The following is a 15,673-nucleotide window of genomic DNA, read 5'->3' on the forward strand; positions in this document are numbered from 1 at the left end:
CGATAATTGCCCTTACAATTTGGAACACTGCATTTCTGAGGCATCGTTATTCATAATTTGAAAAACAGTGATCGCAATTCACAACAACACACCGTTAAAAATATACTCAGTTTTAACCTCGCGTGGCGGCCATGCCGGCACTTTAAACACAATTTATTAATAGTAACAATTTATAAGTACTAACACCTTTAACTGAACTTACACTAATAGGAATATTAAGCGAGTGTTAACACACAAGACTCGATTAAGATTAATATAATCGATGAAAAACACACATAACAGGGGAAACGCGTCCTAATACTCCAAGCGGCAACAAGCTACATGAGTTACTGCCAGTAACTTACTGGCATGAGCCCATTTGGACATACGTCATCAGCTACTCTCATTCGTATTGCCAGGCCTTGTTCTCTAGGAGGTGCTGGCCTGGCCAGAGGCACACGTGATCGTAATCCTGCTGCAAGCAGACGGTTCCCAATTGGTCTTTGGTGACACAACAAGTGCAACGTGTGACCGGATTTCGTTTCTGCATAATGTTCGGTCAGCGAACGCTGCTCGCACAATGCATCGATCTTGACGTGCGTCCGTACTACGCGGACGTCCGGAGCCTGGTCTACGGGTGTGGGAATGATCCACAGACCACTGCTGAAAGCAGCGACACACCACCGATACATTGTGCCTAACAAGTGCAGCAATGTTCGGCCCCGCTGTGTCACGTGTCACCCGGCGGCCCCGGGTTCGATGGCCACGACCGTTACATTCCCAATCCTATCCCTTTCCCATCCCTCCATCACTTAAAATCTTCAATGTGTTAGTACGAAGTTAAAATAGTAGCGAAAAAGTTCATTGAGGAGTCGGGTGTTGTTAATTTAAATTATTAATATCCCTGGCCTGGGGACTGGGTGTTTGTGTCGTCCTTAACGTTCCTTTCCTCACATTGAACACTCTACACTTCCTCCATTCCAATTACACGCAGGTTCATATCACATAGTGCAAGTAGGGGTAAAAGATCTCTATAGGTCGACGCCCCGAACAAATAGCATTTTTTAATATGCAGGCATCCAGTTCCCACAGGCCCACAATGCGACCGCGTTCAAATGGCTGCAGTTGCTCAACAGGAGTACCTACTAGTCAGCAGGGCTTGGTTGTACCCTAGAATGAATGTTGCAAACACTGTTCACCTCTAACCTCAGCACAGTTACTGCCTACAAAGTCAAAACAGAGTGCGTGCGAACAGGCCAACTGAGCGCCTTTTGATTATCGATGTCTTTCACAAATGAATCACTAACAACCCCTCAGTATGCCTTGGGTTTTTTCGGCAGTGTATAATTATAGAATAGTAATAATAAATGTGGAAAAAGTTACTTGAAAGTAGTGTATTTGAAGATCCGCCAAAAGTGGTGTTGCATCTACATGTCGATTCTTTTCCAAGAACACGTTAAGTTTGATAGTTCTTCACTAGCATGATACTCGTACATTAAAATGCCTTTCGAAAACATCTATCTGATGTAGTCTTCCAGTATTTTAAATCAGGAGTACCGAGCGAGTTGGCTGTGCGGTTAGGGTCGAGCATCTGTGAGCTTGAATTCGGGAGATGGTAGGTTTGAATCCCACCGATGGCAGCTCTGACGATAGTTTTCCGTGGTTTCCCATTTTCACACCAGCCAAATGCTAGAACTATACATTAATTAAGGTCACAATCGCTACCTTCCCAATCCTAGCCCTTTCCCATCCGTCCATCACTAAAAATCTTCTATGTGTTGGTGCGAAGTTAAAATAGCAGGGAAAAAAGTTCATTGAGGAGTTGGTCTGGCATTAGAAATAATATTTCTTTTCTCGCTATATGTACGCGATCCTAAGGGACGGTGTATTATTATTATTATTATTATTATTATTATTATTATTATTATTATTATTATTATTATTATTATTATTATTATTATTATTATTAACAAATACATCGCAATTAGGAAATATCCCGGTGACAATGGTCACTTACAGAAGTGTGATAATAAAGTAAATTTAAAACATAATTACCAACAACAACAACAACAAAACCATCAACAAGAGTAAATCAAGCCATTCCGTGGAAAGAAAATATTACAAGTTTAACATTCTAAATGCAGCATCCTCATATACAAATTCACACACAACTTAAGTACTTCGCAGTGCTTAACGCTACGGCTTACAATACTATAGGTTGAGCTTACTACTAGCTTAACATTACAAGTTATAATAAAGTAAAGTTTAAAGTTTAAAAGTCTCTCTATAGCAGTCATACAGTAATCACAGGTGATTATTACAAAGGTCAATTTAGAAGCCATGCATGAGGAGTGTAGGAGAAGAAAGAACAGCATTTGCCTTTCTGTCTAACCGGCAAATACACTGACTGACAGAGCAAATGCAACACCAAGAAGGAGTGGTTCGAAAGTGATGAAAGTTGGGGAAAAAACAGAGACGGCACGGACGAATAATTGATGTTTATTTCAAACCGATATGCAGGTTACACAATGCGCACGGCATCGACTCAGTAGGATGTAGGACCACCGCGAGCGGCGATGCACGCAGAAACACGTCGAGGTACAGAGTCAATAAGAGTGCGGATGGTGTCCTGAGGGATGGTTCTCCATTCTCTGTCAACCATTTGCCACAGTTGGTCGTCCGTACGAGGCTGGGGCAGAGTTTGCGAACGGCGTCCAATGAGATCCCACACGTGTTCGATTGGTGGGAGATCCGAAGAGTACGCTGGCCACGGAAGCATCTGTACACCTCGTAGAGCCTGTTGGGAGATGCGAGCAGTGTGTGGGCGGGCAATATCCTGCTGAAACAGAGCATTGGGCAGCCCATGAAGGTACGGGAGTGCCACCGGCCGCAGCACATGCTGCACGTAGCGGTGGGCATTTAACGTGCCTTGAATACGCACTAGAGGTGACGTGGAATCATACGCAATAGCGCCCCAAACCATGATGCCGCGTTGTCTAGCGGTGCGGTAGGGCGCTCCACAGTTACTGCCGGATTTGACCTTTCTCCACGCCGACGCCACACTCGTCTGCGGTGACTATCACTGACAGAACAGAAGCGTGACTCATCGGAGAATACGACGTTCCGCCATTTCCTCATCCAAGTCGCTCTAGCCCGGCACCATGCCAGGCGTGCACGTCTATGCTGTGGAGTCAATGGTAGTCTTTTGAGCGGACGCCGGGAGTGCAGGCCTCCTTCAACCAATCGATGGGAAATTGTTCTGGTCGATATTGGAACAGCCAGGGTGTCTTTCACATGCTGAAGAATGGCGGTTGACGTGGCGTGCGGGGCTGCCACCGCTTGGCGGCGGATGCGCCGATCCTCGCGTGCTGACGTCACTCGGGCTGCGCCTGGACCCCTCGCACGTGCCACATGTCCCTGCGCCAACCATCTTCGCCACAGGCGCTGCACCGTGGACACATCCCTATGGGTATCGACTGCGATTTGACGAAGCGACCAACCTGCCCTTCTCAGCCCGATCACCATACCCCTCGTAAAGTCGTCTGTCTGCTGTAAATGCCTCCGTTGACGGCGGCCTGGCATTCTTAGCTATACACGTGTCCTGTGGCACACAACAACACGTTCTACAGTGACTGTCGGCTGAGAAATCACGGTACGAAGTGGGCCATTCGCCAACGCCGTGTCCCATTTATCGTTCGCTACGTGCGCAGCACAGCGGCGCATTTCACATCATGAGCATACCTCAGTGACGTCAGTCTACCCTGCAATTGGCATAAAGTTCTGACCACTCCTTCTTGGTGTTGCATTTGCTCTGTCAGTCAGTGTAATTAACGACATCAAGTGCGACACATTGTCACCGTGGCACTGAAGATCACTGACACCCATCCTGGGTGAGTTTGCCATTGAAGCGCTGCAGGTGGAAACACTGAAGACGTTTTGTGTGTCAGACATGATTATAAGCTTTTGGGCTTTACCGTGTGAAAAAAACAAGGTGAAATCCTTTACAGAGAAGTCTTCCTCGCGAACAGTCCAGATTAACTTCTGAAGACGCGGAACAAATTTTTCTGCGAAACGTAAAGAATTTCACCTTATTTTCTTGCCACGGCGAAAACCTATTATCATGTCTACATATAACGGGCCGTGACAGCATCAATGAAAATACTATGTATCAGTTCAATTCTTCGCTACTTGATGGTAGTCCGACATGCATTGCTGGAATCTGATCGATTTAGATCCTTGATAGGAAATACAAATTATATAATAAGAAATATACCTCATTTCTATTTTTCTAACGAGGGAACACATACATGTGTTACACTTGGATTCGGTTAAAGTTAGGTAGGAATATTCGTAGCAGGCAGTAGAATGCTAAGGTGAAAACTGCATGTGCCCAGCGCAAGTTTAAACGCCAAATGTGAACAAATAAATAGTCGTAAAATTAGAAGTGCCGCGAGAGTATCGGGGTGTGGCGGAGAGGTAGGGAGGAGCGAAGCAGCGGACATGAACCAACCGGGCTACGTCGAGCTACGCCAGCAGCCAGGCAGCGTATAGTTAGCGCATTCCCCGTAACTTCCCGATCAGATGTGCAAAAAGTAAATAGGAAAACAGCACATGAAACAAGTGTACAAAGGACGATGTTTGAACAACGATGCCAATAAGGTTTGAAAAATTACAACGAGTAACAAGAACTCGGGCGTGTCTCCTATCTTAGCATTGAAATCAACTTTGATTATCAACATTTCCTTGTTTCGTATTTTCTGGATGACATGTTCCAATAGCCCATAAAATTCGTTAATCTCGTCCTCAGATGCTGCTGACATAGAAACATAAACTTGAACCAAACTGATTTTACAAAGTGAAGCGTTAAACACAATGCAGATGATCCTATCAGAAATGGGTTCATATCCTAAGACGGCACTGGATCGTCTCTTTGAAACAATTACAGCGACACCACTCCGGGTTTCATTCTCACACCCTGAAAAGTACGCTGTATTCTCTCCGTTGGTAATGAAATGACCACATCCTTTCCAATGTGTCTCACTGAGTCCTAGTATGCCCAAATCATGTAAGTGCATTTCTCGTTCAATAACGTTAAGCTTTCCTGCCTGTAATAGGCCACGAACATTCCATGTTGCAAGCTTCGTAATCGTGCGCAAGGACAATTGGCATTGATGATCTCTTTGTGAGGTTGCTCCCAATCCTGTTCCCGCCGGAGATCCGAATGGGGAACTTACTCCGAAAGCAAATTTAAGAATAAGCAAAGCCATGCGGTTGCCATGGGAAAATTACAGTGGCGGTTTCCCGTTGACTTCCACTGACTTCCAAAACCATGTCTGCTCAACGACTCAATTTCCCGCTGGGGTTGGTTACCCAGCCTTCCACTGAATTGCTCGGCTTAACAGGGGCACCACGTGTAGATAGGAAGTTGGAGAATTGAGGTGACAGAGGCTGAGAGAACTCTCTTGCTGAATTACTATAATCGCATATCACCCCCATTTTTGCCAGAGTCTCAAGATATTTGCAGCGACTCCCCCAGGTCATCTCCTGGGCCCATACCCTTCCATTTTTCATAAAATTTGAATGACTGCCAATTATGCTTGCCATCATGTTATCCTTAGCTGACTTCTTTGCTAGATTCAATTTCTTATTAAGTTCCTTCAATTTCTCTTTATTTCCAGAGCCATTTCTAACTCTATTTCTTTCCAGTCTGCACATCCTTCTTAGCCTCTTTATTTATGTTATAATAAAGTGGATCTTTGCCATTCCTTACCATCTTTAAAGGTACAAACCTGTTTTCACATTCCTTAACAATTGCTTTAAACCCGTCCCAGTGCCTGTTTACATTTTTATTTATCGTTTTCCACCGATCATAGTTACTTTTATCAAACCCCCTTATGCCTGCTTTATCAGCCATAGGGAACTGCCTAATAGTCCTACTTTTAAGTCCTTCCTTTCTTTCACATTTATTTTTAACTACGACAAAAAGAGCTTCCTGATAACTAATACTATCTATTACTTCGGTTCCTCTATAGAGCTCATCTGCTTTTACCAGCACCACGTCCAGGATATTCTTCCCACTAGTTCTTTCCATCAGTTTCTGAATCAGTTGTCCTTCCCATATTAACTAATTTGCCATTTGTTGGTCAGAGTAGAAGCGCAATCGTGTGAGATCTGTCAGCATCTACCGGACCGTCATGCTAAGAAAGGTGAAATGTTTCTGAAACGGATCATCACTGGAGTTGAAACACGGGCTCACCACTTCGAACCAGAGAGCAAACGTCAGAGCATGGAATGGAAGCATCCCGGATCCCCAGTCAAAAAGAAATTCAAGCGTTAATCTTCTGCAGGAAAAGTGATGCTCATAGTGTTTTGGGACTCTCAGAGGCCAATCCTGGAACATTACCAGGAAAAGGGGAAAAGAGTAAACAGTGAACGTTACAGTGATATGCTGGTAAACGAGCTGAAACCTGCAATTTCTAACAAACGCAGAGGTCGATTGTCGGAATGACTTCTTTTGTTGCATGACAATGCTCGTCCACACACCGCCGCCCACACCGCTCAAACTCTTCAGGTTCTGCGTTTCGAGGTCTTTGAACTCCTGCGTACAGTCCCGATTTCGCCCCGTCGGATTTTCATCTGTTTGGTCCACTTAAAAAATGGTCTAAGAGGCCGTCGATTTAGCTCTGATCAACAGGTGAAGGAAGCGGTGAATACGTGACTTGTTGCGCAACTAAAGGCCTTTCTTTTTTTGCTATTTGCTTTACATCGCACCGACACAGATAGGTCTTACGGCGACGAAGGGATAGGAAAGACCTAGGAATGGGAAGGAAGCTACCGTGGCCTTAATTAAGGTACAGCCCCAGCATTTGCCTGGTGTGAAAATGGAAAACCACGGAAAATCATCTCCAGGGCTGCCGACAGTAGGGTTCGAACTCGCTATCTCCCGGATGCAAGCTCACAGTTGCGCGCCCCTAACCGCACGGCCAACTCGCCCTGTAAAAAACCTTTTTTGCAGAGGGTATCAGAAAGCTTGTGAAACGGTGGACCATGTGCACTGAAAAGCAGGGTGACTATGTTGAAAAATTATATCAATAAAAAGAGTGTGTTCTTTTTTGTAATAAATTATAAAAATTGATTGCAGATACTTATTGACTTGCCCTCGTATATGTTGTAGGCTGATATAATAGATGTACGCATAGGGCCTGTCGTGCTGCCATAGTACTTTATGCCCAGTGAGAAAAGCAATGGCAAACCACCTCACTCAGAATAAAATACCCCCATCCCCTACTTCCGCATCGCCTGGAACTGGCGGGAGCGTACTCATTTATTGCTATCCAAGGTGTTTGATATATGCACGGTTTTGTTACAATTAATTTATATATTACTTCATTAAATGATAAAATTACGCTTACTCACTAATTACACCCGATCTCTAAATTGTAGTTTCTAAGATTATTTTATTATGTATTATTTTTGTTCCACGCGTTAACAATGTTATATAATATAGGATAACATGTATCCTACTCCTTTTAATTCGTGTTAGTGCAAGTATTTATTTGTGTCACTAGTCTGAACAATGTTATCCTGAACTTACAATAGACATCATGAATTAACTGAATGACAGTAAGAGTGATTGAACGAATTGCCTCATTGGATTGAATTTCATGAGTTCATGAACATTCTTCTTTCCCAATCACGGATAGCCACCAACTGGAGAGAGAGCACTCGTTAATGAATGAGTAATTGAAATGAATTGAATGTTCTCAACCTACAGCTACGGAACTCCAGTAGCTGAGGAAGGAACATTTAATCTATTGTAACCTAAGCAACAACCTCATACCGTCTTTGCTTTCTGTGGCTTCCCTTTTACCGCAAAATCTTTGCTGGTGCTGTTTGAAGATCCAACCAGCCTCCGGGCTGAAGACATGACCGAAAGACATTGAGATATTGTTTGTAAAATTTGTAATTTTCATTAGAAACTACTCACGTTGGTAGATACTCAGGTTTGCTATATCTGTTTTTTTTAGGAATGAATGTTAAATCATTTCAGCAACAGTCCGGTGAAAGAGAAGACGAGGAAGAGGGAGAATACTGCAGCTAAGAAAACGATGTGGAACTTGTAGCTGTAGTATGAAGACTGGGAACTACAGCAGTCCATACAATGATGCTCCACCAGGTGTTTCGGCGTCACAACAGTTACCTTGTCTATATAACAGTGTCGGCCGTTATTTTTAATATCCTGCCACAACATGCCCTGAAGATGTTGCTTTCCTCCCCTTTTTAAAAAACATTTTCTACATGACTACGCCATTATTTATAACAGCAATTCCTTCCTCTATTTCCCCTACTCGTTTATATGCAAGCGCAATATTACACTTCCTCCGATGCTCACGGCCCTTGTAGCCTGCTGCTACATAAAGTACACCGGAGTTTGTCCTTCTCCACTTACAGACATCTACAAAAATAGAATTTCGTCTGCACATTCAAATTTTGTTTCTTGCGTCCTTTATATCTCTGGTTAGGTAGGCCTATACAAAATTCGAAAATACGTACAGTTAAAGTTTTGTTTGCTTGTTTGTTTGTTTTGTAACGACATCACGGGAAAGTAGTTCTGTAAAATTTCTTAAAACTCAATATTGAATTACACGAAGAAACAGAAAGGATGTTTCTTGATTTGATTTGATTTGATTTGTTTTGATTTGATTTGATTTGATTTGATTTGATTTGATTTGATTTGATTTGATTTGATTTGATTTGATTTGATTTGATTTGATTTGATTTGATTTGATTTGATTTGATTTGATTTGATTTGATTTGATTTGATTTGATTTGATTTGATTTGATTTGATTTGATTTGATTTGATTTGATTTGATTTGATTTGATTTGATTTGATTTGATTTGATTTGATTTGATTTGATTTGATTTGATTTGATTTGATTTGATTTGATTTGATTTGATTTGATTTGATTTGATTTGATTTGATTTGATTTGATTTGATTTGATTTGATTTGATTTGATTTGATTTGATTTGATTTGATGTGTACTTATGCAATTACAGATGATTTAATAAATACAAACAATAACACTATTATTACTACTAATCTATTTGTTTTACAATTGTCTTTACGTCTTATGGCGACGATGGGATGGGAAAGAACTAGGAGTGGAACGGAAGCGGCCGTAGCCTAAATTAAGTTACAGCCCCAGCATTTGGCTGGTGTCAAAATGAGAAACAACGGAAAACCTTTTCAGGGCTGCCGTCAGTGGGTTCCGAACCCACTATCTGCCGAATGCAAGCTCATAGAATAAGAATAATAATAATAATAATAATAATAATAATAATAATAATAATAATAATATAACAAAGCAATATTCAGTTATGATCAGAGTTGGAAAATTATTGAGTAAAAATATTCCAATTGTTTATTACTTATTGTTTATTACTTATTCTTCCACAAACGATTGAGGTTGGCAAACCGACAAACAATATCCCACTTTATAAATCTAATTACAACTAGCGAATGTACCCGTGCTTCGCTACGGTATTCTATATTGTATTCGAATATCGAAGTAAATAGTGCACATGCAGTAAATAAGATTGTTTTAAAATTGCATGTCTCTTAGCGTTATCCGAGAAAGAGCATGGGGAGGTCCCCGTACGTTGTTTCCAATGTAAAGTGTTTGTTATGGATTTGTGATATAACGGCAGGCTCACTTGCCTACTGCCATTCACAATCGAGTTGGGAAGTTTACATTATAATTGCAGGCCCCATTGCCTACTACGCGGACAGAATCGATTTGGGGAGTTTTCGTTAAAATGGCAGCCCCCTTTCCTACTTCCAGACAGATTACAGTTGAGGAGTTTTTATTATAATAGCAGGCAATTACCCTACTATCACTCGAAATTGAGTTGTGCAGTTATCATTATAATACCAGGCCCATTTTCCTACTTCCAGCCAGCTTACTGCTAGTCACACCAATTTGGTGAGTTTCCATCAAAATAGCAGGCCACTATGCCTAATGCCAGTCACATTTTAGATGAGGACATTTCTTTATAATGGCGGGCACCCTTGCCTAATGCCAAACACAATCGGGTAGGGGAGTTTTAAACAAAACTGCATGCTCACTTGCCTTCTGCGAGTCAAATCGAGAAGTGAACTATTCATTACAATTGTAGGCCTTCCTTACTAATGACAGTTACACAGGAGTTGGAAAAGGAACCCTTTCGTACTGCCAGTCAAAGTCGGTGTGGGGAGTACTGATTACAATAGCAGACCCACCCTTTCTCGATCGCTACAAATCGACATCAGTGAATATATATAGATCGACATACGAAAGTATATGCGTGTTTACAATATTGAAGACCTTCATTTACAGATTAACTGCTATTAAACGTACGTCATATCGACAAAGGATTATACCATAAGACACGCCGGATTTAGTGGCCTAAATGGCTGGTCCTATGATATGTCATCTATTCTTGGGTCAGATTGAGTTAGAAACGTGGAACAGGGTAACGTTTTTGTAAGATTATCTCACATTACATTACTTTTCGGATAATTATGTGACAGCTACATACATAGCATTTGGCTCACATATGGCTACTGGGAGGGCCAATTTTCGTGAAGAGTTTGATGACTCTGTATTTCATATAAGTAATCGAAATTATGAATTATGCATGTGAAAATTCCAAATTGACTTAACATCGATTAACAGAGAAGAATCAAACGTAAAAGGGATACAGATACAGCTAAAAGTCATAAGACCAAGGTTGTAGATCATTCCAAATTGAACGGAGATTGTGCAATCCGTTATGTGATAGGAATTTCCGAAGGTCTGCACCATCATGAAAATTGCTTGCACATTTCGATATTCTTCGGGGATAAAAATGAAAAATTTAATGATCTTGGATGTTTTCCGTTCGTTACAGGCTAAAACGTATAATTTTGTCAAATTTCAATTATCTTCTTTTTCTTCTGGCAGATTATGCTGCAATCTGGATTTTGGGCGAGGCGGGTAATAATCAGGTCATTCAGGAAACTAAACCAAAAATTATGCAGATGGTCATTATTACCCCTTAAACGGAAAGCTGTCCGACTCGTTGGCTGAATGGTCAGCGTGCTGGCCTTCGGTTCAGAGGGTCCCGGGTTCGATTCCCGTCCGGGTCGGGGATTTTAACCTTAATTGGTTAATTCCAGTGGCCCGGGGGCTGGGTGTTTGTGCTGTCCCCAACATCCCTGCAACTCACACACCACACATAACACTATCCTCAACCACAATAACACGCAGTTACCTACACATGGCAGATGCCGCCCACCCTCATCGGAGGGTCTGCCTTACAAGGGCTGCACCCGGCTAGAAATAGCCACACGAAATTAAAATTAAAACGGAAAGCTGTACGAAAATTTCGCCAAAATAGTCAGTGTAGAGGCACACAGTCGTTACGATTTGATTTATATAGATAAGGAATCTGCTCCATGTAAAACACCTTTTGGGCTATGTCCGCTGGACTTAACCTGCAAAAGTGACTATTCATGATACTCCCTTATTAATCCTCCTGACGAAAAAATGCACATGAAAAAAAAGCTTTAGAGGTGGAATTCCATCACGTTTGCTCGATTTCCAGTCAGGTTGATCTTGTTCTGTATATATTGTGGAAGAGTAAAATCACCATTTCGGTTCCCTATAAACCGCCAGTCCATTCCGGAACATGAAATGTTATTTACGTTTAAAACCTACCTTTGGACAGGTGGATGCTAAATATAAATTTTGGTTCGAATGTCTTCAGTAGTTTTCAAGTTGTAAGGAATACGCTTTACACGCACCCGCTCGTGAGTTAAGTCCGATGGGACTTGTACAGAAAAACGGTCCGTTATTGATATCTCCCGTATTAATCCTCGTATCGAAATGATGCACATGAGAAAAAAAGGTTTAGAAATTAATTTCTACCAAGGCAGGTAGATTTAAATTAACTTTGGTTGTGGATATTTTGTGGAAGTGCAAAATCACTGTTTCGGTTTCGTATAAACCCCCAGTCAGTTCAGGGATTTAGAAACAATATTTGCCCTAAAACCTATCAAGGACAGGTGTATTCTAAATATGAGTCCTGGTGGAAATACATCCAGTAGTTTGTAGCACTCGCGTACATCGGCGTAATTAAGGAAGAAAATAATACAGTTAAGAAAGTTGAAAGTAATAGAAAATGGATTATAACTGAGGACAGCCGGATAACGACAAATATGTAAATGCCAAGTTAATGTATTGGAAAATCAAATGCCCCTCAATAAATTATGCTAGTGTGAGTTATGGATATAATAAAGTGGTAACAGAGGAGAAATTTAGGTCCAGTGATTCCTAGGTAAACAAATAATAAGAATATGACTGATGGTGTTATTATTTAATCTATTCGAGGGCGGTTATAACATTCAACGATATTCCGCCAATATCCCGCAGATAGGCCGATTGTCGCCTCCGTTTCCTTCTACCCAAGGAACAACCACGAATTTAAAAGCATGATGAGGAAAATGGCAATACGTTACTTCGCTGCTGGCATGCAGTCAGAGACGTTGCCATGGTAACCTGTAGGTTCGTTGTCGGTCTGTCGGTCACTCAATGCAGAGCATGATACCAGCGGAAAATTGTAAATTTCTCCGTCATGTGAAAAGTAAGGTAAATTATGAACATAACGAAAGTTGTTTATAATGAAGAGGCGTTTCACGTACGGTAAATGAAGTTTACAGAAAATCAATAGTATAAGAGAAAATGGAGGAAAACCATTCTAGTTTTCCTATAAACCCCCCGTCTATTCAAAGATTTTAAAATGATATGCATATTGAAACCTTCCCCGGTATGAGTATACTCCAGATATGACGTTTGGTTGAGATCTATCCAGCCGTTTCGACGTGATGGCGGAAAAACCATTCTGGTTTTCCTATAAAACCCCCGTATATTCAAAGATTTTAAAATGATATGCATATCAAAACCTTCCCCGAGATGAGTATACCCTAAATATGAAGTTTGGTTGAGATCTATCCAGCCGTTTCGACGTGATGGTGGAAAAACCATTCTGGTTTTCCTATAAACCCCCCGTCTATTCAAAGATTTTAAAATGATATATATATATCGAAACCTTCCCCGGGATGAGTATACTCTAAATATGAAGTTTGGTTGAGATCTATCCAGCCGTTTCGACGTGATGTTGGAACAGACAAACAAACAGACAGACAAACAGACAAACAGACAAACAGACAGACACGAAACGTAAAAACCACCGATTCGGTCTTGAGTTGACCTAAAACGGATAAATATCTGAAAAATTGGCAAAACAAAAGAAATTACAGACAGCGGACCCCCTACAATTTTATTTATATAGATATACAATAAAAGATAAACAACATGTCTAAAGATTATGTAGAGTAAACAATCTTTAGTGACAAAGAAGATTTTTTGCTAGGGGCTTTACGTCGCACCGACACAGATAGGTCTTAAGGCGACGGTGGGATAGGAAAGGCTTAGGAGTTGGAAGGAAGCGGCCGTGGCCTTAATTAAGGTACAGCCCCAGCATTTGCCTGGTGTGAAAATGGGAAACCACGGAAAACCATTTTCAGGGCTGCCGATAGTGGGATTCGAACCTACTATCTCCCGGATGCAAGCTCACAGCCGCGCGCCTCTACGCGCACGGCCAACTCGCCCGGTGACAAAGAAGAAACAGATAAAATACCTTAATTGATTTAATTAAGTAGGCGCAATGTAGAGGTGCCTCTAGATCGACATCGAAGCTTTCACTGTATGTATACCCCAGTTCACAACATTCTCATCCTTAATAATATTTGTTTATATCCGTTACTTTTTACAAGATTTAATTTTTACTTGTAATTTCCTTCTTGAAATAAAATTGCAATTATTATTATTATTATTATTATTATTATTATTATTATTATTATTATTATTATTATTATTATTATTATTGTACCGGAGGTACACCCGCTCCGTGCATTTAAATTAAGTGCCATTTAGAAGGTCATCTGCAACTTGCACTTTAAACTAGGTGGTAGAAGAAGTTTTAACGTTTTTCGACAGACGTCTTTACTGTCAACCTAGGTACTCACTCTGATGACAGGATGGACAATTAAATTTGAAGAGAAATTCAGTAGTCATTAGTTGGTAAAACTGAATTGTTTGTAAATTGTTTTTGGTGTTCTAAAGTTATCAGCAATTCTATCTCTTCTCGCCAACTTAATATTGTATCCAATAGGGAATTTTGTACATTTATTTAATTCACTAATGAGAAAATTTTGATTGTCCAATGGAAATTGCGGGGTGTGTCAGGGCTTCGGCCCAGAGAAATCTGGAACCTTCCTCTCCGCTTTAAAAGCTGGGACATTTCGGGCCATGTTGTCTTTTCGATCGCTCCATTCAAGAGGTTTGGAGTGTGCTCATAGCGGAGGCAGGGGAAGGGCTGCCTCGTCCATCTTCGGGAGACCCACCAGCTCAAGGTAATGACAGACCCCGTGTTATCTTGTAATAGTCTCTGAAAGATAGTTCGAGGGGAAGGTTTCGATTTTCTTTCGTAATGTAACTTCTATTTCTCATGTAAATTCTCAAACAAGTCTAAAGAACTTAAGGTAACTTAGGGAATAAGGAGTGGAAACCCTCTTGTATTCCCCTTCAACTTGGCATTGAGGTGACTATTATTCTGTAGCCTTTATAACCTTTATGGTAACTTTAAAAATATTCCTTTCATCTAGTCACCTCCATAGCATAGGCTTAGCCTCTGTAACTTCGGGCCATAAGCCCACATGGAGTTCTAATGATGTTCTGGTGAATTCAAAAGGAGTTCAAGTGTTCGCGTCCTAACATATTGATTTTCGGCCAGTAACTTTAACCTTTTCTCTTTAACTAATGGCAGGTAGAATGGGTATCTACTGCCCCTGTTAAAGTTCACTATTTTTTCATTCTACTGTATTTTCCTACGTAATTTCGACTGTTGAGCAAATAACACAGTGTATACTGTCGGTTTTTGTTAAACGTTATTGTTAAAATTGAAAGAATAAATAAAGAGGTTCAACCTATTCAATACAAAAGAATAAGAAATGCAGTGATTACATTCTTATTTAATAATAAGTAGAAGTGGTACCGGTTTTGACCCTAGTCCAGGTCATCATCAGCCGATTAAAACATGAAAAACAATGCATAGGCCTGGAACTTGTAAATGTTCGAGAATAGTCTCCTAGTAGTAATTGTGTGGAACAAGTTGCCCCTTATACTGTTGTAAATTTTGGGAGCTCAGTCTCCCTAAGTATTTATTGAAGAGAGCAGTGGTGCTCTTTTGAAATTGTAACTGGGGAGCTTCAAGCTCAGTTTGTTAAATCATGTTCTAGAATTTTCTTATAGTGTTTCTCGAGCTCACGGGCTAGACCTTGTACCTGATTATTTTTTATTTGCTTAGCAAAGTGTAAAGTTTGAAAAGAAAAGAAAAACCGAGGAAAGAAATATATTCCAAAATTTTAAATTGCTATTTATTCTTATCTCTATCCACCCATTCATGCCCGCACATTATTCCACCTCTGCCCACTACTGTATCACCGTAACAATTATTATTATTATTTTTTTTTTTTTTTGCTAGGGGTTTTACGTCGCACCGACACAGATAGGTCTTATGGCGACGATGGGATAGGAAAGGCCTAGGAGTTG

The sequence above is a fragment of the Anabrus simplex genome, chromosome 1 (genome assembly GCF_040414725.1).
Source record: "Anabrus simplex isolate iqAnaSimp1 chromosome 1, ASM4041472v1, whole genome shotgun sequence".
NCBI lineage: Eukaryota > Metazoa > Arthropoda > Insecta > Orthoptera > Tettigoniidae > Anabrus > Anabrus simplex.